This window comes from Sinohyriopsis cumingii, chromosome 11, assembly GCF_028554795.1.
Source record: "Sinohyriopsis cumingii isolate HCF-2022 chromosome 11, ASM2855479v2, whole genome shotgun sequence".
NCBI classification, from domain to species: Eukaryota; Metazoa; Mollusca; class Bivalvia; order Unionida; family Unionidae; genus Sinohyriopsis; species Sinohyriopsis cumingii.
In genome coordinates, this window is record NC_142971.1 from 108,774,583 (window position 1) to 108,802,182 (window position 27,600).

Here is a 27,600-nt window from a genome sequence, read left to right on the forward strand (position 1 = left end):
ACTCACTTATAAGATGAGTTTAAATGCAAACTGCACAGACCCAGATCTTCCATCCCATAATGTGCTGGAAGATCTAGATCTGTGCAGTTTATTAGGACTAATCATCAGAACAAATTTTAAAGACTTTGATCTGCAGGCGCATTATGTTTTGGCAGAGCAGGATTCTTGTTGTTTGCAATTTGACTCAGTTTATTAGTGAGCATATATGTTTATCCACTGTAAATGTTCAGTCTTTCACCTGTCTCATTTATTTTCAAACATTTAGCAAGATCGGTAATAGGGATAGAGTTCAATGACATTTCAGCCCAAAAATCTGACTTCTGTGGGTTTAAGTTTTGATTGTAATTAGACTTTGCAAACATTTTCCTTGAAAAATGGAACACAATCCATATCATAATGCAGAACAACTGTATAGAAGACCCAACACAATCAGTGTAGCATAAAAAGTGGTCAAGGTCAAGGTCCAAGCATACCATGCATAGGAAGTCCAAAGTGATCAGAATGCTAGGCAGATCAGAGGTCAAGGTCACCATTTTTGACTCCAATCTTGAAATTTCTGAGAGTTGATGCTAAGACATACAAAGTCATCAAATGCATTCTAAAACAGATTTCAATAATATTGGCAATATCCAAAACAGGGAATATGAAGCATTAAAGTTGGTCTTTTTGAATTACTTGTCTTGGAAATCCAGCACTTGAAAACTTCATTTAGACATAATTTTTTAAGATATCTTTTCATTGGCATCACGAAAATGCTGAACAGTTTTCATTATCAACCTTAATTCAAATTTAAACAAACTGAGGCAATAAAGTATATCTGGTATAGTTTGTAGTATTTGCAGGTTCCATTTCTAGACCTAGAATTAAAGATAAATTTCTTTGTAGCCAGAAGGACAAGTAGATTGAGAATTGCTATAGTTCTGCTGCATCTTCAATGTGAGTATGGACAGTGTCTCAAAATATTCCCTTTTATTTCCCATCCACACAAATTATCTTAGCTGTGCCATAGGTTTACAGATTATCATACATAATCAACATGATCAAATGTAAATCAACAAGTAAAGCACCTCGGTGATAAAGAGTTGAAAAGTTGCACAGTATTATATATGGGATTCTATGGCCTTGTTAAAATGTATTAGAAGCCTGGAAAATTGTATGCCAATTATATGTGCTACTGGGATTAAATTGGAGATTTAATTTGTTTTTTTTTTTATTTTTAATTCACTTTGAGCTAAACTGTAACTCCCTGCAAGTGGGTCATAAAATGTCTCAGATAGCTTTTGCATCAGTTCATTGGGAACATTCATCAAACTTGTTTCCAGTAGGTTAGAACAATGTTTTTTCAGGGTATCGGCATGATAATTGATATTATTATGTGTATATTTCATGGTGAGATATTGAAATATATCAGTGCCAAAAATTATACTGCCACAGTGTTGAGACCACTTCCAGTGCCAATGGCAATATCACTTTTGGAACTACTTTCTTTTACAAATTTAGGAATATATATGTGTGTGTGTATGTGTGCTGGTGTGTGTGTGTGTGTGTGTGTGTATTTATATATATATATATATATATATATATATATATATATATATATATATATATATATATATATATATATATATATATATATCCTATGTACCTATCTTTCTATATTAACCCTTATGTATCTTATTCAAACCTGTATTAACCTGTATTTCCATATGAAGGCCTATTTCATTTTTCTTCTTCTGTTTCTTCTTGTCTCCCTTCATTCCTCACTTCAGTTCCACATCATGACGAACAGATTTAAATATGTAGTAGTCATTTATGCAGTCAATGAAGTGCCAGTCAAGAAACACCTAAAAACTAGTAGACATTGATGCAGTCAATGAAGTGCCAGTCAAGAAATGCCTAAAACCTAGTAGACATTTATGCAGTTAATGAAGTGCCAATCAAGAAATGCCTAAAAACTAGTAGACATTTATACAGTCAATGAAGTGCCAGTCAAAAAATGCCTAAAATCTAGTTGACATTTATGCAGTCAATGAAGTGCCAGAAATGCCTAAAAACTAGTAGACATTTATGCAGTCAATGAGGTGAAACCAAGACATGCCTAAAAACAAACTCCAGACAGCAAAAAGTTAGACCTCAAGTATCAACTTTTTTTATAATTAGTTTTCTACATGAATCATGGAAACTGTCATTGAATGAACATGCAATTAAGTTACATGACCTGTTGCTACGTGTCACCAGTATTGTATACCAGTATTTTTCAGGAAAAATAATGATGATAAAATGTAGTAATACCATTTGTTAAATAGCAATTTTAACTTGCATCACAATCGTGATTGAAAATGATCAATAAATCAGGCTTATTGCAAACTGAAATTAAGTGGTAATTGAAAATTGGATGCAGCACCTGCTACTGATCTAGACTACAAGCTTGCCAGGGCCACTCTAAAAATTTATGTTTAAATGTAGAAAACAACAAAATGAAGAATGAAAATTCTTACAAGTAAACTTACAATCATTAAAATCTTTTGCATAGAAATGCATTTACTAAAAAATTCAGAATTTTGTCAATCAGTTCTTCCTCATTTTAAAGTATATTTATCCAGCTACTCAGAAAAACAGCTAAGTAATATACAACTTTGCAATTGATCATCAACAGGTAATTAATACACAACTTTGAAATAGATTATGAACAGGTAAGTAAAAACAACTTTGAAATAGATCAAGAAATCTAGAAAAAATGTTTGCAAAATCAACTTATACCAAAACTCATGTTTCAGAATGGAACCTTCTCATTGCTTGAAGTTAGGGAAAGCCCCTTCCTGCCTATATTGTTTAAAACCTTATCTGAATAAGGATTTATTAAATTAGAGGCCCCAGTCTATTACTACCAGGCTGGATGAATTAGTGCTTCATGATGATGTGGTTGTAGTTTCATCAATGCAGTTCTTTTTAAAAATCATTGTCACTCAATGGTAGATGTTCATGCGGTATGCCAGAAACTGCTGAACACTTTTATTTGAATATGCTAGGTTTAGTATTCTTAGAAATACACATTCTGAATTTTGACAAGTGACTCTGATATATCTTCATCCCTCGCTGTATTTGGAGGAAACAAGATAATTTGTCCAAAATACAAAATGCTCACATATCATAATTAAATATTCAGACTTGGCATTCTTCATTTTTTTCTTTCCTTCTTTCTAACATTGTTATCATTCCAGTCAGTAAAAAATCATATATTCATAGATACTGGTATGCTAGTCATTGTAAAACCATACATTTTATATATACCAGTATGACAATGACAGTCATTGTAAAACCATACATTTTATATATACCAGTATGACAATGACAGTCATTGTAAAACCATACATTTTATATATACCAATATGACAATGACAGTCATTGTAAAACCATACATTTTATATATACCAGTATGACAATGACAGTCATTGTAAAACCATACATTTTATATATACCAGTATGACAATGACAGTCATTGTAAAACCATACATTTTATATATACCAATATGACAATGACAGTCATTGTAAAACCATACATTTTATATATACCAATATGACAATGACAGTCATTGTAAAACCATACATTTTATATATACCAGTATGACAATGACAGTCATTGTAAAACCATACATTTTATATATACCAGTATGACAAAGACAGTCAGTGTAATAACCATACATTTTATATATACCAGTATGACAAAGACAGTCAGTGTAACAACCATACATATAATGTATACCAGTATGACAATGACAGTCATTGTAACAACCATGCATTTTATATATACCAGTATGACAATGACAGTCAGTGTAACAACCATACATATAATGTATACCAGTATACCAGTCAGTGAAAAAAACATACATTCCATGTATGCTCAGAAACTATACATTTCATGTATACCAGTATGTCAGTTACTGTAACAACCATTGATTTAATGTATACTGGTATGCCAGTCAGTGTAACAACCATACTTTTCATGTATACTGGTATGCCAGTCAGTGTAAAAACTGTATATATTTCATGTATACTGGTATGCCAGTCAGTGTAACAACCATACTTTTTATGTATACTGGTATGCCAGTCAGTGTAAAAACTGTATATTTCATGTATACTGGTATGGCAATCAGTGTAGCAATCATACTTTATATGTGTACTGGTATGCCAATCAGTGTAACAAATCATATTTTGCATGTGTACTGGTATGCCAATCAGTGTAACAAATCATATTTTACATGTGTACTGGTATGATAGTGTAAAACCATACATCTCATGTATACCAGTATTGTTAACAAGGATAAGGAACTGTACAGCAACACTGTTCAGTGCTTGCTTCTTGGTCATTTATTTGTGATTAACTAAGAATCACTGGATGATGACATTCAGTAAATATTGTTGAAACTCATATTATGATTTGGTTTAAGATTTACATAGTTCTCACTCACTACAAAACCCCTCATTATGCTGTTGTTCCTCTTATAATGCAAGTGTTGTCATGGATACTATTGGGAAGGGGCAACGTTTTGTTTAATCATTGTTATGATGCATTATTTATTCACTTAAGTTTTCGTTTGTGGCTAATAAGAATCAATTGTAATGAGTTTGACATAATTAAATAACATATTTTTGTGTTTTTATCTTTGGAACATCCCTCTATATAATGCTTGGTTATATTATAGGTCACTGTTATGGCTCACATACACAGCAGTATAAGGGGCCCCGAGTGGCCGAGTGGTCTAAAGTGCTCACCGTTCCGGATCACTGCCATCTCTGTCTGCGTGGGTTTGAGTCCAAGGCTCGGCTAGCGTGGGTATGTGGGAAAGCCTGCCAGTAGCTTCTCATGGGTCGGTGGTTATTCCCTGGGTTTTCCAGGGTTCTTCCTCCACCAGTTATACTGGCTGCCATTTATAGCCTATCTTGTGCTGAAAAATGGCGTTAAACCCTAGAACAACACAGCAGTATAACAAGGGAGAATTGTATGTATTGTTATGATGCAATGTTGTTGGAACATCCCTCAGTATAAGACACTCTCACCCATAATACAGATAATTTTTGTGGTTTCCATAAGAAGGTTTATAAGATAGGATCACTGTATGTATTACATTTTCTTATCAACACTCAGCTGCAAAATATGTATGCTGATATCTGACCTGAGAATCATAAAATTCTCAAGATTTTGTTTCAACCAACCACACGTACTGCACAGCTTCATATAGCACGGCATGTGTGACTAAAAATACCGTCATGGATTAGGAAGTACTTGGTAAACAAACCATGTAGACTCATGTAGTAGACATTCACCTTTTGCTTTATTAGATTTGTTTGTGGATGAACAAAACAAGCTGTTTCATCCATTTGAAAATAGAGATGATAAAGTTAATGATGTGGACGAGTTCACTGAGTCACAAATGAAACCTTCAAAAAAGCAAACAGATTGATATGATGTTCGCAATGTCCACAACAAGCGTGAGAGACACAGTATTGAAAATACCATTCTGCTCATTTAAAGAGTTATTTAGGAGAACTGTTCGTAACTTTTTGCACATAGAATGGTTCAGACTATGACCAGTGCTTTCTAGGGTCTATAACAATAGCAGAGAAAAGCCTATTGAGGATAAGGGCTATGGCATATCTATTAGATACATACCATTTTACAGGTCAGTCAAAATGCTAAAGTCAAGTTAAAAATCGAACAAAAGGTTTTGGTAGAAAACTAAGAACCTTAGAGCCAATAGGTTAAGATGACGAAGAAGTCTTTTTTTTATCTGTCGCACAGTAGCTGCTTTGCGAATTTCCCCTTTTAAGTTTTCTGATACGATGTTTTGTATGTAGGCTAGCAATAGAAGCCATGTACTTAACTTGGGTCCCTCCAACAGATAGCATTCAAGAGACAGTGCATAAACATGCATCTTCTTTAGCTGGTATTAAGAATGACAATAAAGTATACTTACATGTCTGTCTTTTGAATTTCTTCAAAATGTACTTTCTTAGTTCTGCAAATCTGAATGACATGGCCCATGTCAGGGGTCCAAAAATTCAGTACACACCACAAAATTGTACTGTAATTTTGACTGCCAGTACATTTCCAACAGAAATCACATTCTCCTTACTGCACACAAAATTAAATAAATATGACATTTCATAACATCTTTCAATAATTTAAATTAAAAGAATTAACATATTTTGTACATAATGATTCCATTTAATCAAAAGTGGAACAGAGGTGTGGTTGATTCAATGCCAGTCTAGTGCTCAAAGCACTTGTACATAGTATTGAATTGATTCAGTTAATAAATCCAGTCCATCACAAGCATAAAAGCAAAATTGAGTTCGATCAACAGAAATACAAAATCCATCCATTCTCGACCAACTGCAAACATTGTTTCAATGCACAGTCATTCAAAATATGACTATAAGTGTTATGTATATTTGATTTAATTTGTATTTCATTTATTTAATTGTTTGTTTGTTAGTTTTAAATTAAATGCTATTGTAATGTAACTTTATTTACTGGATTTTGACATTTTCCAGAAATTCAGTTTGACCTGAGTGTTGACATTTTCCAGAAATTCAGTTTGACCTGAGTGTTTTCGTAAACACGTAATAATAGAAACTTTGATTCTAATGCTGACCTAGCTCCTGACCCTGAGTCAGAATCTGTAAGACTTGAAGTAAACAACTTTTTTATATTTTTTTATTATTCTTTCTCACAGTAAAATTCATAAAGTGAAATCAAGGCCATGCTTGGAGTATGTGACAAATAACGTGTAGCAATCATTTCAAATTCTGGTTTTTCCAGTGGGCTGACCAACATCCAGGGATCCGTTTTGTGACATAGCTAGAGTTAATATTATGTATTAAGAAATAATAGTTATTCTTGCCATAACACTTGAGAGGTCAAAGGGTTTGATGTTGTGATGAGTTTTTTGGGCTAATTATTTTGTTTTCTTCAAATTATTTGGATCCCAAGAGATTATTTTTCCTGGAAATACTTGTGCTCAAAATTAATTCTTGGACAAGGACAGTTATAGAAATTTATGCAGAATTCAAACACTGGAATATTATTTTCTGTGAGTCAACAAGGAACTGTTGACACATCAGTATGACCTTGACCACATGATATGTCATTGCCTTCGATTTTGGATTTCATTGGGATTCAAACTCAATTTCACTAGGACTTTTTATTACTAGGATTTCTATTTTTATTACTAGGATTTCTATTTTATAATTTTTGGATTATTCTTGGATTATTTTTGGATTTGATTTGTAGAACAGTAAGTTCTTTTTCTCAATTTTACCTTGCTTTTCTAGGGAAAAATTTTTTTGTTAAATTGTACAAAGCTTGTTGTCTTCACTCTTTTCTTGTTACTGTTTTAAAGAGCCTATAATGTAAGTTTCAATTTTAAGTAGATGAAAACAATAATTTTTCTACGACTAATGTCACACATGTGACAAACTTTAGAGGTCACTGGGCGCATTAGTATTATTACGGTGTATTGATGAATCTCTATTTTGTGTTTTTATTTTGGAATACAGCATAAATTCAGTTACTTTGTTTCTTGTAGTGTACTCTTTTTTTATTATTAAAACCTTAGGTCTAAAAGCTAAATGAGTATATAATAAAAAGGTTACTGTATTTGTATGGGAAAATATGAACTTGTTTTATTGGACTAATACTGCACTCCCAAGGTTGTGCAGCATTACTCAGCTAAACTAGTTCATATTTTCCCATGCAAATGCAGTAACCTATAAATACTAATATAACATATTATATAAAAACCAAATGTGGAGACACAGTCAAAAAATATGATCAGACATGTTAATTGCATTCAGAATGCTGGTAAGTATACTGTGAATTAAGAAGAAAGATAATCATTGCTTGAGTTTAATCCAGCAAAGATTATTGTAGGCCTTTATATGCTTAATTATGAAGAAAATAAACATATTGTAATGAACCAATACAAATGCCATCAGATTTGGAAAATATCACTAAACCACTTTGAACTGAAACAAAGGAAGAGCTGATATCATGATCATCAATAGCTAGAATTTACTGTATATACATTCATAGAAGTCAAGCCAAACTGAAAACAACAAAGATCCTGATTCACAGTTGCATAATATGCCTGCAGATTAGGGTCTGTGTTGTTTTTTGTACTGATTATTCCTAACAAATAACACAGACCAAGATCTGCTTGTGCCTTATGCAATGGAAGGTCTGGGTCTGTGCAGTTTGCAGTTGGACTCGACTTATAAATGAGTACATATAATAATTGTAAAGCAGTCAAAATTGGGCAAGGTATAGAATTGATTAACATCAGTACAAAGATGGAATTACATGTAATGCCAGATATAAAACATCACTGATAATGAAATATTATTTTTAACTAATACATGAGATATTGTTTCAGTCTACACTTTAAAAAATTGATATTGGAAAAGTTACAGATTGTATTTAATTGGCAGTTGATTCCATAGCACTGCAGGTAAGCAAAAGAAAGTTCTTTTGGATAACTATTATAAGGTTGCTATTTTTTGCAAATTAGGGCAACACTTTTTAAGTGGTAGGGTTTTGAGTCATGTATATACCTTAGATTTTCTTTCGGACATGTTGGTGATTCTCCATCTTATACAGTTATAAATAAGTAAATACTTTTGATATTTGGCTATTAGCAATTTTTATCCATCATAATATTTTATAAACAGTATATGTTGTAGACAGAAAGGGCTATTTGGGTTTGGGGGCATTTTGTGGCTAGTATGTAGGTTTTCCTTGGTGATGTTTCCCCATACTATACAACATTAGTAAAACAGGGGTCCAATTCATGTATAATTATTATAAAAAAGTTTCCAGCATTCTAGAGTTAGTAATTTTTTCAGTTTGAACAGCTAATAAATTTGGGGGATCTACAGAACATATCAGATCAATGTGATTGGTACATTAGTGTCAATTCTTAGTCCTAGGAGATTTTTATATTATATTGTTAGGGCCAATTTTTCAACTTAAGACTTAAGTCATGATTTTGAGATGAAAGTCTTTGCCTTGTTTAACCAACATAGATTTAGTTTTGTCACAGTTTATCAACATTTTGTTATTTCTGCACCAGCTATCAGCCTTTCATAGTCTATCTTAATTCAGTTTGTACTTGACAAATTGTTTTTACTGCTATGTAAATTGTGATGTCATCACATCAGCTTACTTAGCAGTATGAGAATGAAAAATGTGAGTTGGAAGATTATATATATATACACACACACACACAAACACAAACACACACACACACACATATAAATGGCCATTGTGTGGGGCAGTGATGTGGGTGGCTGCTGGGGAGAGCATTTCACAGAGTTTGCAGTAATATTTTCTGAGTGGAGGGGCACTGGAGATGTTGCTCATCAGGGGTGCCATATTGTCCAGTGCAGACTTGCAATGGCCCTGTGTGTGTGTGTGTGTGTGTGTGTGTGTGTGTGTGTGTATATATATATATATATATATATATATATATATATATATATATATATATATATATATATATATATATATATATATATATAGATATGGTACTCCTGGGCAAGCATCACATTTGACAATCCCCACTTGGAAAGAAATACCATAAAACTCCACCTAATGGCCCCTCCCCTCCCTCATGTTGGAACAACACGCACAAATATATACACACACACACACACACATTCCCCACACCCTCCCACACACAGAATCCCTACATTTGAAACAGGTAGAACACCATTATGCATTGTCATGTTGAATGTGGACTATTATGTACACTATACACGGTTAAATATGACTGTGTTTATACTTGTAAACTACAGAACACTTACACAATGTTGGAGTTTGCTGATACATATACTAACACTGTTTCTATGGATCTTAAACAATACATATGTAACTCTACACCAGATAATGAAGGGAGCAGAGTGGCCATTTTTCCATAAATAAAGTTAATTAGCAGTGTGGCATGGTTGATAAGATAAATGTCTTAAAACTGATTGGCGGCAGCAGCTGATACTGCTAGTTATCAGCTTTCAGAATCTCCAAAAAAAATAATTCTATCATCTATTTTAATTATTTTTGTTAAGAATAGAGATTATGTTAGCAAAACAAGTGACAAATATATTTACATCATTATTAACTCCAGTTAGTTTTCTCTGTATTTGAGTCAGCTCATATCTTTCAGGAGTAATTTAAACATACTAAATACAACTCTTTGATGGATGCAGACTTTGTAATTTATCTTTCTTTTTTGCCAAGAAATCTAGGCTTCCATGTTTCATGTTTTGTCAGAGTCCATAACATTGGCCTAATTTTATGCAAAATGTTTTGCATATTGTGCACATTTTTATTCACTTGTTATTTTCTCAGGTGTGCAAAAAATTACAGGAACAAGTAAGTATAGTTTTTCTTATGTACCTAAAATTGTCATCAATTTAAAAACAACTTTTTTCATTGTTCCATATCAGTGGACACCAGTAGTTTGAGTTTTACAGATTGATTGTTGTATGTAAAATTAGAGTGCAAAAATTACAGTGTATGAAAACTTTGTATAAAAAATCAGGATGTATGAAAATTCAGGATGTATGAAACATCAGAATGTATGAAAATTCAGGATGTATGAAAAATCAGGATGTATGAAAAATAAGAGGATATGAAAAATTAGAGTCTAAAAACATAATAGAGGATATGAAAACTTGCAGACAGTACAGAATATTCCTTTCAAAATGATTTTTGTGTGGATTTTTTTAAATGTAGTTTTAAAAGTTTTAGTCTTATCACTACAATGTCTGCAGTGTGGCAATTTATAGTCTTGTCAAGCTCTGGGGCATCATGCCTTCGTCATGCCTTCATCATGTAGCATCATGTCCCTCCCAGTCACATTATCCTGACCCAGGCAGACCAGTCCTAACGCTAACCCGTCAATGCTGAGCACCATGTGAGGCAGCTGTAGTACCATTTTTATGTCATTGGTATGACTTGGCTGTAGTTAGAACCAGTGACCTCCCACATCCAAGGTTGATGCTCGAACCACTTAGGCCATTGGTGTGGTCACCCTGCAAAATGCATGTCCTAAAAAAATTAAAATGTACAGACAATGCAGTATATGCCCTACAAAATGAAAATGTACAGACAATGCAGTATATGCCCTACAAATGAAAATGTACAGACAATGCAGTATATGCCCTACAAAATGAAAATGTACAGACAATGCAGTATATGCCCTACAAAATGAAAATGTACAGACAATGCAGTATATGCCCTACAAATGAAAATGTACAGACAATGCAGTATATACCCTACAAAATGAAAATGTACAGACAATGCAGTATATGCCCTACAAATGAAAATGTACAGACAATGCAGTATATGCCCTACAAAATGAAAATGTACAGACAATGCAGTATATGCCCTACAAAATGAAAATGTACAGACAATGCAGTATCTGCTGTACAAAATGAAAATGTAGACAATGCAGTATATGCCCTACACAAAAATGAAAATGTACAGACAATGCAGTATATACCCTACAAAATGAAAATGTACAGACAATGCAGTATCTGCTGTACAAAATGAAAATGTAGACAATGCAGTATATGCCCTACAAAAAAACGAAAATGTACAGACAATGCAGTATATGCCCTACAAAATGAAAATGTACAGACAATGCAGTATATGCCCTACAAAATGGAAACTTGCAGACCGTCCATGGTATGCATTTTTGTATTTGTTACTAATTTTTTTTACTCACTCAGACTTTTCATTTTTCAGCTGAGCCATCAACTTTTACTGACTCAGCTTTCTACTTTTAATTTTGAGCTAGATACTTCTACCAATAATAAGAATTTGGCTCCCTATCGAGGTCAGAGTTTCGAAACAAGTTACACATATATTTTTTCTTAGGGGTGTGTCCTTTTTTTGCACCATGACATTGTTTGTCAACCTTCCATTCAACAGGGACATTTGGGAAGAGTTGCTGAAATGCTTGATCATGTGTTGAGTTCCATACAGAAATCACCATACATGTATTTTCTTAAGCTTTATGGCTTTTATTTAGACAGATATGGTAACTGTTGGTGGTCAGGAAATAAGCTGGAATCGGATGATTAAAAAAAATCAATGTAATCAAATAGCCTTCTATTGTTCACATCTAAAATTATGCACTCAGATCAAACATGGTGAGGTCTATGGGATATCTTGCCACCCCTTTGCATGGAAAATACATTTGTTTTAAAAACGATTAGTCATGGTGTGTGAATCTGTAAGGAGTGGTGTCAGTACTTAGCTTGAATGTAATTCCTGCTCTTTTGGTTGTAACCTAATTTACAGTACATTAATATACCATTTAGAAATTAATTCTTTCGATGGTTTATTTTAATTTTAAATTCTGCCCAAAGAACATTTTTGGCTTTTTTATGAGAAAAAAAATTCTTGCTTTGTAAAACATGAAAACTGTCATTGACAAGATTTTTTCAAAGACTACTGGTGAGTGTTGATGCAAATGAAAGATTAATGGACACAAAATACCAGATTTGCAAAACAATAATACATGTTCTTGGAAGTCAGTTTCCTTGACAAGGTACATAGTGCTTTAATTGTTAGCTCAAATCTAATTTGATTTTTTGAACAACAGAAATTTCAAACTACCATTTAAGAGCTTCACAGATAATAATAATAATAATAATGAGGACTTTGTATAGTGCCTAATAAGCTCAAAGCACTTTACAACATTAGACAACACCTATAAAATAAAAAACATATATAATGATATGATTACAAAAACAAACACTATGAAATTAGAAAACATAAAAAAACATGCTGAAAATATTTAAGGTAGAAAACATTATTAGGCTTTGAGTTTGTTCTTGCTGTCAAAATAGGTGAGTTATGAGAGCCCTCTAGAATGTGATCACTGTGTCTTTGTGTCTAAGTTCAGTGGGCAATTCATTCCATGTTGCTGGGCCCTGGTATGCAAAAGAACGCTGTCCATATGACTTTGTTTTCATAGTGGGAATAATGAGTATACGATTGTCAGAAGAGGAGTGTAAGTATCTTGCTGGTGTGTACACATGGGTGAGGTCAGATAGGTATGTTGGACTAGAGTCCATCAGTGAAATGAAGCACAGAGAACAAATTTTGTGTTTGATTTTGGATCAAATGGATAGCCAATGTAGGGTACAGAGCGGCGGGGAGGTGTGCTCTGATCATGGTACTCTAAGTGTGATCCAAGCAGCTGTCTTTTGAACTTTTTGAAGTTTCTGGAGCAGATATTGAGATGAACCAGACAGAATTGAGTTACAATAGTCCAGTCTTGAAAGTACTAATGAACACACAAGTGGCATCAACTGAAAGACATTTGCAAATGGAGCTGATGCGTCTCAGCTCAAGATAGGCAGCCTTGTATATGTTCATGACATGTTGGTGCAATGTGAGAGTACTGTCCAGAGTAACACCTAGGTTTCATACTGATTGTGTGAATTTAATGTTGGTGTTGCTGATATTTATTGTTTGAGATAAAGGATGTGAATGAGAAAGTCTTTATGTTGTGATCAAAATGGCCTCAGTTTTATCATCATTCATCTGCAGCTTGTTACAAGTCATCTATGATTTCACATCAGAAATGCACCTCTCTACACCTTGGATGGTAGCATCAACTTCAGTTGGGTGGCTAGATTTGTATATTTGGGTGTCATCAGCTTACAATTGGTGAGACACTGGAAGATGATCTATCACACCTGAGAGCGAATGAGTGTACAGAATGAAGAGAACAGGACCCCTGTGGAACACCACAACATAGATCAACTGGGCAGGAGTGTATTCCATTTGCAGATACAATTTGTGTCCTGTTGACTAAGTAGGACTTGAACCACAGTAAGGCTGTATCATGAATGCCAAATACATGCTGGAGATGGTGAAGTAATATATCATGGTCTATTGTGTGAAATGCTGCAGACAAATCAAGGAGGGTGAGGACTGTAATCTTTCTGCTATCCAAAGCAGAGAGAATGTCATTAACTACTTTTAGAAGATTAGTTTCAGTGACTTAAGCCATGTTCCATTTACAAAAATACATGCATAGCTTAAACCTATCAACTGACTGTCAACTGAACTTATTTCATCAAGCTATATTGCCTGTTTAACATAGTCAATACAATGTTGTTGTTGTTTTTGTGGGGTTTAACGCCATTTTTAGCACACGATAGGCTATACATGGTTGCCAGTATTAATGGCGGAGGAAGAACCCAGGAAAACCCCAGAAAGAACCACTGACCTACGAGAAGCTACTGGCAAGCTTTCTCATATACCCACATTGACCAAATCTGAGACTCAAACACACGCAGACAGAGGTGAGATGGCAGTGATCTGTAACAGAGAGCACTTTAGATCACTCAGGGCCCCCATAGTCAATATGAGATACGGAGTTCTGAAAATATGGATATAAAGTGCACATTGATTTTTATGATTAAGAAAGAACAATCCACAATACACAATACAATAAATAGAAAGTTGAATTGTCCACAAATTGTTAATCATGAATGATTTGGTTTCTGGTCTAATTAGTTACAGGTAAATATATCACATTCTTTTGAACAGTATAAGTTGCTGTTAACTTAACATTTTACTGATTCCAACAACAACAAAAAAGATTTATTATATAAAAATACACATGAAAATGGTAATTCCACTTGAATCTGAGATTGTCATTTTTTTCCCTACATTTGAACTCTAGACAAGCAGTGTATCTGCATAATTAACATAGATAATTCAACTAAAATGCATTTTAAAAAATTGGAAAATCTCCTAAAATTAAGCCAAGTGTTTAATTTTAAGTCCCAGAAAGTTGTCAGCATAATACTCTGCTGTAGCATGTTCATGATAAAGATTTGGTCTCTTGGTGTAAGTTTTGTATTTTGCAGTGTTCACATAATATCCCATCGAATTTCCAAAAATGAAAATATTTCCAACTCCAGGAGAAAATTACCCAATATATTAAATTCTTAACTTGAGCTCTACCTTCATGTAAATTTTTAGTTGCACAGTAAAAGCAAATCATAACAGATCAAAATATACCAGCTTGGTAAGCTAATATGGCATTGCATCTGGTAAATTTAAAACAGAGAAAAATATTTGTTAATTTTGCCAAATAAATGATGTAAGTATTGCAGATTTAGGCGACATGGAGAAATAACTGGCAGAACAAAGAAACATTCAGGCTACATATTTAATTGTTACACTGACAAAAATTCAAATTCTCCCCACAGAAAAACATTTCTGCCTGCTTATATGCCATATGTATTCACTTATAAGATGAATCCAATCTGTTGTCACATAATGTACTGGCAGATCTGGGTCTGTGCAGTTTGTTAGGAGTAATCAGTAGAACAAAGAGCATAGACCCCAATTGCAGGTGCATTATGCTACAGCAGATCAAGATCTTGGTTGTTTTCAGTTTGACTTGACGTATAAGTGAGTATAGATGGTGACAAGGGAGCAGACTTCACAGAAAACATCCTGATATCACTCTCTCTCTCTTGAGTGTTTCTTATGTTAAACAAAACATTTAATTTCTCAATAGCAATTTGCCTAAAAGTTGATTTATTTAAATGTAAATGATCACACTTACACTCACTTTCAACCTCTGCAGCAATGATAAATTAAAGATAAATTAAAGTTTAGCCATAAAATCTCTATTTCCTTTACAACTAATGTATATACAAGTTACTGTTCCTAATTAGATCCACTTAATCTTCTATCATGTCTCTAATATCATAAGCATTTTCAACATCTAAAGTTTTTGCTAACTGCTGTAAATAGCCCTTTGATTAATTTACATAAACACACATGCCTGTTGTTTTCCTTAGTACATAGGCCTGAGCTTGACCTGAGAAACAATGGATGTGTGTGTGTGTGTGTGTGTGTGTGTGTGTGTGTGTGTGTGTGTGTGTGTGTGTGTGTGTGTGAGATTTGGATTTTTAACATAGCTTTAAAAATTTTTCAGTCATATTGCTATGATGTCAGCAGTGTGGCAGTTTATAGTGATGTCTAGCACTGGGGCAACATGCCGCAGACATGAAGCATGATGTCCCACCCAGTCACATTATCCTTACACCAGGCAGACCAGCCCTAACACTAACCTCTTAATGCTGAGTGCCTAGTGAGGCAACTGATAGTACCATTTTTGTAAGTCTTTGGTATGACTTGGCTGGGGGTTTGAACCCACATCCAAGGCAGATGCTCTGCCACTTAGGCAACTAGAGTGGTCCAAAGGATTTATGTCCACAGGGGGTTGTTGTTGTTGTTGTTGTTGTTGGTTGGGGTGAGTGCACTGTAAAGATCCTGCTAATATGTTTTAGACTCCAGAAGCAGCAAATTTCTTCAAATGTTGATTATAAATCAAAGTGAAAATGTAAAAGACCAGAAAATATAAAATAGTTAAATCACATTAACATAAGCCGATTGCATAATGTTGATCAAGTAATCACAGATTTCCAGTTGTAAAAAGATGGTGAGAGAACAATATGAAATAATTGGATGCATACCACATATACTTACTTATAGGTCATGTCCAACTGCAAATGACATCGACCCTGATTTATCCTGACATAATGCACCAGCAGATCAGGGTCTGTTTCTTCTTTGTGGTACTGATTACTCCAAACAAACTGCATCGATCCAGATATGCTAGCACATTATGCAATGGCAGATCTGGGTCTGTGTAGTTTGCATTTGGTCATATCTTATAAGCTAGTATATATGGTACATTATGTAGAGGATAAAATACTGGAAATGTATAGTTTTTCCTCAAGTGTCATTGTAAAGTGCAAGGAGTGTCAATTGTGTGTTTACTCTGGTAAAATCATGTTTTGATTCTTGTTTCCCCACTGAAGAATACAATCACCATATTTACTTGCTTATAAGACAGGTCCAATTTCAGGCAACTTAGACCCTGATCTGCTATTGCATACTGTTCAGAAAGCTCAGGGTCAATGTCATTTGTTTCACTGATTACTTCTAACAAACTATATAAATCAAGATCTACCAACACATTATATGACGTCAGATATAGGTCTATGCAGTTTACATATGGACCTCACTTACACACAAGTAAACATGGTGCTGTCAGCCAATGCTGTTGTGTATTATAGGAGGTTGTTACATGTATTAAGTCCAGTTCTTCCTTTACATGTGCCTGCCCATTTAAAAAGAATATGGTATACATCCATTGACATTTTTTAAACATGGAAATCAATCAAGGCACCAGAAGAGATCAACCAATAAATTAGTTTTAAAAAAGTAGACCAGATGTGGGGTGGTATTAAATAATCAGCCTTACAAAGGAGATCAAAGGTCATTGTCCCCAGTCTGGCACAATCCCAGATGTGTATCATGACTGTTAATTACAACATGTTCCAAGTGAGTTTAGTTGTTGTCCATTTTGGAAGGGCTCCCAAAGGATATTGTTTAGAAACCCCAAAATACTGTATTTTGTTTAATTTCTCATACACTCTTATATTTTACTATACTATCAATCAATAAACAACCTACTGTCTCTACTTGGTTATAATACAGGTCCAACTGCAAACAACAGAGACCCTGATCTGCTATCCCATAATGCACTGGCAGATCAGAGTCTGTTTTGTTTATTTTACTGATTTTTCCTAACAAGTCTGTATAGACCAAGATTTGTCTGTGCATTATGCAATGGCAGATCTGGGTCTGTGCAGTTTGCAGTTGAACTCAATATATTGCACTCTTTACCATACTTTAAGAATGGAAACTTGCTCCTTATTAATTGAAAAAAATAGAAAAACATTTAAATGACTTCTTCTCAAAAACTGCTCACCAGAATTTGACTAAATTTGAGAGAAAGCGCAATGGTGTAAAGGGCTTTAAAATGTATGCAATGGTGCCAATCCATCCATCAAATATAGTTGTTGCTACTAAAATTATGGAAAACCTTTGAACACATCTTCACGAAATAGTACCACTCAACAGAATTTGCCAAATTTGACTGAAAGCATTGTGGCATAAAGGATTTTAAAGTTCATACCAATGATGCAGATCTGCCATCAAATATAGTCCCTATTACTCAAAATTTAAAAAATATTTAAACCACTTCTAAAAAAAAAGTGCTCAACTGAATTTGACCAATCTAGTCTGGCATGATGGGCTTTCACATTTTTACATAGGATGTCAATCTGCCTTTAAATATGTCCACCATTACTAAACTGCTCTTGTAGCAGATGTTAGCCAGGTGAGCAATCTCCGACCCACTTGAGTCTCTTCATATAATGTTTCCAGTGCAGTATGAGCTCATGAGTGTTTAGTAATGATCTTTAAAATATCTCACTCAGTTACCATGTCTTCATTTAAATTGAAATTAATTCTCTGACTTGGTCTCTAAAACTTTTTAAATTGATTTTTAAATATTCAGATGCATTCATTTAAAAAAAAATTAAAAACATTTCTTCATGTGATTTGCAAAATAATTTAGCTTAATTCTTGTTGGGATCTTCAATGATATCCATCTATCCATTTATTATTTTAAATCAAGTCTGGATGTTTTCTATATTTTCAATCATATTTACTATTATTGATCAACAATTGTGCATCTGTTTATTAATGATTGTGTATATATTATATCTAATTAGTGCTTGAAATTAACTTTCAGATCCTCTTGGATTTGTTTACAAATGGTAAAATCCTTTAAAAAATGTTGTGTATTGCAGATTCTCTGGAAACAGCTGTAGTTGTTTGAGTATGCATATGGAGTCCCTGTGTGCTATTTATGGAAATGAAAAACAATGTGACACTTTTCAAATCTGAAAATTCGACTTACATTATCTATGTAAGCTCAAATGTTTTACATGTACTTTATAAATCAGAAAGTTTTGCTTTTACAAGGACAAAGATTTTTATTTAAAAAAAATCAATATAGAGTAGTGTGTACCTAAAAGATATCTGGTAACCATCACTTCAAATCTCCCAAGCATGTAACCTTTCCATGCATGTGTATGGTACATAGATGTTATGATGGTTTGAATCAAATTTAAAATTATTACAGGTTGTTTGATTCAGGTGTCTTGCTGCATGCTTTGCTATTTGACCATCTTGTAAAGATAAACTGCGTAAACTGTTTTTTTTCTCTATTTATTTTTTCATTAAAAAGCAAATACATGTACACAATTCTTTCTGAATTATTTATAGGTGGGCATGTCTCTAATAGTTGTTCAGCAACTTAATTTTTTATATTTTGTATTGATCAGCAGACATGAAGCCATTTTGAATTACGACTGTGCAAGTGGTAATGTGTAGCAATCTGATACAAACTGCTTTGACCCATTCTGAGTGACTCATCCTGATTATTGATAAATGAATGGATCAAACCTATCTACACTGAACATGCATTTGTTTGTCTGTCTATTGATCTATCTATCCATCACTTGAAAAAAAGTCTAATTTTTTCTTTCTTTTTTAAAACATTTATATCTGATTACCATTTTAAAGAATACCAGTACTATGTGCTTAAAATAAATCACACATGTTCAAATTTCATCAGATGAGATCTCATCATAGTAAACACAAACCATCAGTGTCAAAAACAACATTTCTGTCATGTGTATATAAGTGCTAGAAGAGTTAGCTCCCATCATTTTTTTAAAGGTGCATTATTTAAGAAAGCATTATAATGAGGGAGTACTGCACTCAGTATCAGTTCAGTTAGAATGTGTATGCTTCTGCTGATAAAGAATATTTATGTAGCTCCCATCGAAATACAACCTCTGTTAGCAATATGTCAGAGTGAGTTGAATTAAAGAACAAAACTTTATACTGCATGTCTTTCAGCCATCTCTTTCATGTACTAAATAACCTCTCAGAGATAAATGTAACCCATGTCTGAGTAAGATTTGTATTGCAAATTCATAGCATTTCAAAGCAGACATAGTTTTTTCCTGATTGCCCACTTAATTATAACCCCCTATAGCCTTGGGGATATTGCATAGGCCTGGTGTAACTTCCTGCATGTCATAAAAGGTGACCATTACTGACAGAATCTGCAGCAGATTACACACTGTACACCACGTACAAATGGTTACACATTTGAATGGTTCAATCTTGATCTACTATCTTGGTCAAGGCACTTCACTCCGATTGCCTCATCTCTAAATAACCTACTTTTGTGCTACCTACCTACAAAACCAAACTAAACCAAACATTACTTATAACTAGACATGACATCCTATTAATTTCTCCTGCAACTAAGATTTGTTGAGCTGATTCTGACATTTTGTCCTGATGAACAGACATGTAGCCAGCCATGATGACTGTATTGGCATTACATGTTTTAGAATCTGCAGGCAGTAGAGTTGTAGAATGACTACCAGTATGACTATTTCGAATGACTCAGCCTGATTATTGGCAACTGTGGATTCATTTGCAGCAGTAGCGATTCAGGAGGAAAATGTATGTGTGACATCAGCTATTGATCTCTTCTGCATGGAAAGTATTGATTTTTCAACCAAAATGGTGGTGGTGCTACAGCTTCTACAGATGGATTCAAGAATGCTTTAGCAAAGGAATTTTATCTCATGCCTGATGCTTCAGATTTCTGGTAAAGTTTTGTCTTGATTAGACTACTTGTAAAAGAATTTGGAACATGTGTCTCCTGTTCTGAATTTCTGATATATTTAAACTACAGATCATGCATGATCTACTGGTTTCATGGTTCTTTTCCAGGTCTGTTGAAAATTGTAAAATGTTAAGAATCCGGAGTAAGAATTGTTGACAGATCTACAAATTTGCTTATTATTGCTAGCTCTTTTATGGAGATGAACACTTGATGATACCAGTCTTCTGTCTAAATATGTTGTTTGTTGGTGCAATTTTTGTTAAAAAATTTTTAAAATATTATTGGGATTATCACAAGATTAGTCATCAGGGTTAAAAATGTTGACATTCTTACAAGTGGATTAATATATAGAATTTTATGCTGTATTGTTTCACAAATTGGGAGGAACTTGTTTAACACATGTAGTGCAAAATTTGAAAAATATTATGTAAACCGATTTTTTAAATTAATGAAGGTTATATGTGCAAGTTTTGGGTGTACACTTATGCACACTGAAATTGATTACAATGCAACTATATATAACATTGCAATAATATAAAATTATAGACCTTTGGTGAGGTGAATATTTTTCATGAACCAGTAAATAAACATCATTTGCAGATGCAAATATGAGGTCAGTATGATAGCTTTATTGGTTCATGAAAATTCATATTAAAACAATTTTCTATAATTATTTTATCACAGAATATAAGAAAAAGTTGCAATTTAATTTGTTTTAGAATAGTTCAAATGATGTTTCATCAGCATGATGCTAAGAACTTGACATTATGACATGATATACAAGTCAATGCTGTTGTGACCATGTAGAATGATGAGTAACAATGTGATATGAAGAAATATCACATATCACATGACTGTGCCATCCAATGAAAAACAAACTGTACAGCATTTTTCTTACAGATAATTGTTCGAAGATAGACAGAATGAAATTGGAAGTAATTTAAAAAAATATAGACAAATGAAATTTGTTAGGAAAATTTGCAGCTATATGTAACTGACATGTTAAGATTTTCAGGTCATTACAGCAACATTTCAGTTGTTTGTACATTTTGTTAATCCAGGGACTTTCCTTACAAAAACTATGATAACACAAAATAATAAAACCTGAAAAAAGAAAGGAAATTAACAATGAAAATGAAATTAGTTGGGCATTCAGTTGCAAATGACCTGATTATAATTTCAAGCAATTATAGCAGTTTTTATGTTTTACATCCTCTTGCATCAGGGTATCTTGATTTGGTCTGCCCATAGATCCATCAATTTGTCCTGAGAAGTTTATGATCAAACATATTGCAGAAACACTACACTCAATGTAGACAAACAAATCAAATATTACAAGCATATCTTTGTCTGTCTATAGATGACCTGATTAGAATTTTGCTAGCATATTTCTTCTTTATACAGATAACCTGATTAGAATTTTAAGCCAATTCAGCTAGTTTTGCCCTTTTTTAAATATATTTTTAAAAAACTTTTTTACATTTATTTAACAAAAATATTGTTAGCATGATTGTGAAAAACCCAGTTGAAGTTGACACCTATTTTTAAAAAAAACACATGATGTACAAATGGTTTTATTTGGAGATACAAGTATAGAAACAGACCTGACATACCTAATGTTGAAATGTTTTTGTTTGGAGATACAGGTATAGAAGGATGGAAAACATTTTTACTTAATTTTTTACTTACCTAAATGCTAGATTAAAAATAAAAAGGAATATGCTTAGATTAGATTGCCTGACAAGTTTCAAAAAGACCACATTAAATCTGGAGAAAAAGCTAAGTCTAATAAACAAGTAAAATTTAACGATGATTTGAAAACAATAGGAACCATTATTCCAGTTCTAATATCAGAAACTTATCTGTCCTAATTCAAAAAGCAACAAAAGTCAATAGCACATGATAGATTGTACTGTGATTACATATTATTTGTTCATATATATATATATATATATATATATATATATATATATATATATATATATATATATATATATATATATATATATATATATATATATATATATATATATATATATATATTCATGTGTGTGTGTGGCATTCCATGCCTGATCTATAAGTTAGTCACTGTGACATACTTTCAATCAGAGCATTTTCTCAGATTTCACTGCCATTTTAAACAACAGAATGCTTACTATTGATATTTTTGTAACTAGAAATGCACTTAAAAGTAGGCTACCATGACTTTTTTTCTTACATGTAAAACTTTCAGTTGCAGATAGTTTTAATTTACATCAATTCCTTTACTCCTGATGTCAATAGGAATGAATGTTTGTGCTTTATTTATTTATTTTCAAGGTATGGGGTCATATCAGGTGACTGACCGCTGTTCCATTCAGCTATGATGGCCGCATAAGTTTTTCATTACAGTTGTTGTTCCTTGATACTCTTCTATGTAGAACATGTAGTATCCTTAAATATGTACATCTTTATGTTGACATCTGCACATATTATTAAGTCACCATGTTTTACCTTTGTCATTGGAAAACAAGAAATGGGATTTTAAATCAGCATCATTATGATTATGCTTCACTACTTGACCTTGTAATAGTTAGGTCACCTTGTTCTAGAATTCCTATTAATTTGTAATAATAAGGAAAGACATATGCGCTGCCAATAAAGATGGAAGAATTTCTTAGAAGCAGTGAGCTAATACTGATAGAAGTTTCTGTAAGAAGCAACATTTTTTCATTGTATATTGATTCAGTTTAATATAGTTTAAAAAAATATTAAATATTAAAAAATATTTTACTTGTAAAATATTTCCATGACCAGTAGAAGGAGTTACTTGACCAGTTTTGTAGAATATCTTTGACACATATATTGTTATCATATAGAAAATTGCAGGAAACATCTTGATTTTTCTCTATCTCAAATTAGAAGTAAAGTAAAACTTTGACTTTTTTCCACATATATATTTGGGTTCAAAATTTGTGTGCAGTATATCGACAAAAAAAGACATTTGCATGCAAATATTCATTAGACATGCCATGAACATCTAAGTAGACTGGTTTTTTAATTTAGACTGGGGCATGTTTATTGTTAGAACCTTAATGAGCCTGACCAACAGAGTTCCAGTCCAACAAAACATACTGGTTTTAGCTGATTTGGTATTCACCAAGGCATGCAAGGGCTGAAAACACTGGACATATTTAATCAGTTTCCCTATATTAAAGTCTTCTCTGGAACCAGTTTCATAACCACATATTTTGTAATTGTTCACTTGGAACAAGAAATTCAGGATGCTAGACTAGCAGTAATACATGGTTTGAAAATATAAATTAAAACCAAGTGTATTACAATTTCCAAAGGTCACTTTGACTCAGCAATCAGCTGCTGTAAACAAGACAGGGTCCCTAAAACCAAATTTTAGATGAAATCAAATTGTATAAGCAGCTACCTGACCTCAGAAGTCACTATTATACTTCCCAGAGGTGACTGCCTAAGGCAGGTTGCACTATATAAGGTTTTACTGTACCAGTATATGATATTTGTTTCTGTAATTAGAATATTTACTCCACCAAAATTATTTCATTTCACAATTAAACATTTTTTAGAAGAGTTGGACAAAAGGGACTGTACCATATAGACCAGTCTACAAGGAGACATTTGGGTTATATTCCTTTGCAATAGGTCAGAGGGTTTTTTTGGAGTAAGGATGCATTACACTCAATCAGATGTTCACACATGCATCAGAAAAATCATAAATTCACAAAACATGAAAAGATTTGGTGTTATTTCATAGCTGACATAAACTTATACACAAAATACATAAAATTTTCACTTCATTTCTAACATTGCTGACATTACTTCTAAGTGTTGATCATTCTACCCTGAATTAACCTCTGACCTTTGAAGTGCCTAGTCATGGTTGTTGAAGTGCTGGTTCATGTATTGGGTCATCTTACTAAAAGAAGTAATAATGTACCAGTCTGTGCTGTATATGTTAAATCATAGACAGTTGAATAGAGTAGACTCTGATCTACCAACACAATGTGTAGCACAGATCAAGGTCTATAATATTCACAGTTGGGTGTATGGTATATACCAGCAATTACAATATTCAAACAATATACCAAGTGGAGCATTTTAAATGGAACAACATCAAATGGTTACCATAAAGCAGAGCATATTGTTATGAATTTTCCTGTCAGTTCCCTATATCATTTCCACATGATAATCTGAGTTATCTGAATTTACAATTGCCATACTTGTGGATGAGTTGCACTTCAGCAATAAAAGGGTGCCTTTCAGTTTTGGTGTCAAAAGTTGTTTTGACTGAAAGAAGCAAACTGTTTTGTTCACATAATAACATTTGTTCTGCATCATAGTCCGTGATCAAACTTTATGGATGGTTTGCACTTTAGGCAATGAGGAAACCAATTGATGTTGGAATCAACTGATAACAAAGTCAGTGAATGATAGAAGAACTGTTTTTCTGCAGAGTAACATTAGTTCTACATTGAAGATTTGGATCAAACTTGTGTTTGATTGTACTTAGAGTAGAATAGAAGCTTTATGATTTGGGAGACAAAAGGTCAAAGGTTAAGATCACTGGCTGAAAAATTCAAAATGGTTTCTGTTAAACATTGCCATTTTTAACCATGTATCTTCACCAACATTTGTGGATTATTTACAGTTTGTAATAAGAAAGTTTCTTTTGATTTTGGGGTCAAAAAGATCAAAGGTCAAGGTCAGTGTGACTGAAAGAAGAAAAATGACTTACACTTAATGGCTTTAGTTTTAGATCATGTACCATGTCTGATGTTTGTGTTTGGTTTGTACTTCAGGTGTGGATGAGTCCTATTGGTTTTGGGGGTCAAAGATCAGTATCACTTTTACTTGCACTTAGGATAATAATATATAAAAAAACAGGTATTGAAGTCTAAAGGTCAAATATTATAGTCATGGTAAATCAAATAACAATATAACAGTTTCTGCACAGTAAGTTATGTTCAAGGTTCAAGTCGCTAAGACATATTTGTAAATACAGTGAACCATGCCCTACTTGTGCCTATGCAGATGACTATTACGCATGGACTGTGCATATAATGTTAAATTCATGGCAATCTTATTGTTGACATGGAACAAAGTTACTTTAAGTCGTCAGAGACTACTCAAGCTTTTTTCAGTATTGGATTGTGTCATATTTATAAAGCTTGTATTAAATGGATGAGCTCATATGATATATTGATTTAACTTAGTATAAAAGCTTGGAAAATATAATACATATTGTACTAGATTTTGTTGTGCCTTTTAAAAAGATATATGCATTAAAGGCAATAAGTCTCCCTTTATGTAGCTACCATATGTACTCACTTATAAGAGGAGTCCAACTGCAAACTGCACAGACCCAGATCTGCCATCACATAATGCACCATCACATTTGGGTCTGTGCAGTTTGTTAGGAGTAGACAGTTGAACAAACAACATAGACCCAGTTACATTTTGCTATAGCAGATTGTTGTTTGCAGTTTGATTTGACTTATAAGTGAGTATATATGGTACATAATCTAATCCAGTCAGTAGGATGAGAGATGAATATATTTGTGCCAAAATAAATTATTAAATTCCCCTTTTCACAGTACCCCTCACTCTATCTAATGGATTGATTTACTAATGTCAGTTCATTTGATATAATTCTACTTATTGTCTTGTATTTGATTGGGAAAGAATGATCATTACAGGTTGTATCACTTAGTAATGGTGACAGTAAGGTTTGGTTTGATTTTGTGGGATGTAATGCCATTTTTCTGCAAAAGTAGGATATGGTAACCCATTTTTTGGGTTGAGAAAGACCCCGGGAAAAATCATCAACCCATGGGAAGCTACTGGCAAGCTTTCTTACATACCCATGTTGACTGAGTCAAGACTCAAACCCACATGGACAGAGATGAGATGTGAGTGATATGTACTGGTCAGCACTCAGACCACTTGGCTATCTGGGACCCTGATGGTAGAGTAAATAAGTTTAATGCATTTTATTAAATACTTTTTAAGTTGCACATCTACAATCTACATCAATTACTGTATTAAACTGAAAATTTCGTGTAATATTTCTATATCTAAAGCTTGTGCTACCTGCAAAGTGGAAAAGCTGAGTCATCATATTTACAGATACCAGAATCTGTTGGACACTGTTCATAAATGATAATCAACCATACATACTCACTTTTAAATCGAGTAAAACTGCAGGCAATAAAGATCCTGATCTGCCATAGCATAATGCTGTGAGATGTGTTGTTTGCTCTGCTGATTACTCCTAATAAACAGTACAGACTAGATCTGCCAATGCATTATACACTGGCAGATCTGGGTTTGTTTAGTTGCAGTTGGACTCAACTTACAAGTGAGTATAGACAGTAATAAAAAATATAAATACATATGCATGTAACAATTCTACCTCCATGTATTTCTTTCCAGCATTATTGTAGTTTTGTCTTTGAAACATCAAAGGTTCAATAATAAATAAAATTACTCAAGGGGATCTGTTTTCAAATAATTTTGCTTCTTTAATTTATTTTATAAGTATTACAGTAAATAAAGTATTTAGTGAATGTTCTTTCAGTTTCTGAAGATCTCATTTCCTATCACCTTTTATTTTGAAAAAAGTAAAGTTAAATTTGCTCAACGTATTTTATCACACCATATTTTCATGGGGACATGTAATGCCAGCATGGGTTTACCAACCTAAATGATGTCTCTTCATATGTTTTGTTCTTGATTTAGCAATAATAACCCTGAAACATTACTTAATACTAATTATGTTAGCCTTTGACCTTATCAGGTTATACACTATGCACCAAGGACTGGTTCAGTCACTGTGTATGACATTTCTGAAATTATAACTTGTGTTCATTATACCAGGTAGCAGTCCCAAGTCAGCAGCATGATCAATAATTCAGCAATCATT

General features: G+C 33.2%; 1 protein-coding gene across 5 annotated transcripts in view; it reads left to right on the plus strand.

Moving 5' to 3' along the window:
* LOC149789265 (neuroglian-like) overlaps nt 1-27,600 on the plus strand; it is a 237,891-nt gene that overhangs the window by 105,708 nt on the left and 104,583 nt on the right. The window contains exon 1 of one of the 5 annotated variants that reach the window (XM_089975443.1): nt 20,490-20,648. The exons of the other annotated variants lie outside the window; for them this stretch is intronic. The gene's annotated coding sequence lies outside the window, so the exon portion shown is untranslated. Of the gene's footprint in view, nt 1-20,489; nt 20,649-27,600 lie in introns of those variants that run through there. 5 annotated transcript variants of the gene reach the window in all.